This window comes from Pteropus vampyrus, unplaced genomic scaffold, assembly GCF_000151845.1.
Source record: "Pteropus vampyrus isolate Shadow unplaced genomic scaffold, Pvam_2.0 Scaffold131, whole genome shotgun sequence".
In the NCBI taxonomy this organism is placed as follows: Eukaryota; Metazoa; Chordata; class Mammalia; order Chiroptera; family Pteropodidae; genus Pteropus; species Pteropus vampyrus.
In genome coordinates, this window is record NW_011888912.1 from 1,917,009 (window position 1) to 1,918,051 (window position 1,043).

Consider the following 1,043-nt stretch of genomic DNA (forward strand, 5'->3'; position numbering starts at 1 on the left):
GTCGAGCGCTTGGCCAGAGCACCGATCAGTACCTGACCGGAGCCCCGCCCCGGCTCCCTCTTGGCCAGAACCTTGGTTTACCCACCTGAAAGGAAAGTACGAGGCCCTCTGAGGCCCGCGACAGGGCCGAGCGCTCAGAGAAAGACAGAGCCCCATGTGTGTCCTCGTGTGTTCCGTGGTGGCTGTGTTATGCTGCCCACTGGAAGACACCCCTTGGGCGAAGAAGCGGGAAAATGAAGGGTGGGGGCCGAGACGCCGCAGCCACGAGAGGCCGGGCCCCCCCCGGCCTGTCCCGTGGGTCCCCGGCCGTTGATGCACCGTCCCTCCCCGGCATGGCGGAAAACCAAACGGGCATGGGAAGGCACGGGCGCGGGGCTGGCTGGGCAGGACCCAGCTGGCCCTGGCCGGGCAGCATTGCTGAGGGGCTGTGTCACTTTGGTGTGGCCCCCGGGGGGCCGGTCTCGGGTCCCACAACCCGTGAGCCACGTGCTGAGTGGGTTTGCTGAGGGAGGCTGACCGTCATGCTGGGTGACTGACAGTTTTACAGTTAGTGTCTGTTTCCTAGGGCAGCTACCAGTCAGCGGCACGGTGTCCCCCCAAACACGGAGCTTCAGCAACTCCCTCCACCCAGAAATGTCTCACAGGGCACCATGCGCGGTGTGTGCCATGTGATCCGTGTGCCGCGTGCAGTGTGTATGGCGTGTTTACTGTGCTGTGTGCAGTGTGTGTGCCGCATGCAGTGTATGTGGTGCGTGAGCTGTGCCGTGTGCCGTGTGCATAGCGTGTGCGGTGTGTATGGTGCGTGCTCTGTGCCGTGTGCAGTGTAGCGTGGAGAAGCACTTGTCCTGGGGTTGCAGGAAGAAGCTGACCTTGGCTTGCAGTGGCCAGTGGAGAATTAAGACCAGAGATGGCTGGAGGGTCAGGGGGTCATGGACCCCCTAATTCCCCAAGGGCTCTTTGTCAGATGGGCCATGTCCATTTGGGGCCCCAACTCGGCAGGGCGCGAAGTCAAGGCCCCCGGTGCGAAGATGCAGCCTGGAAGG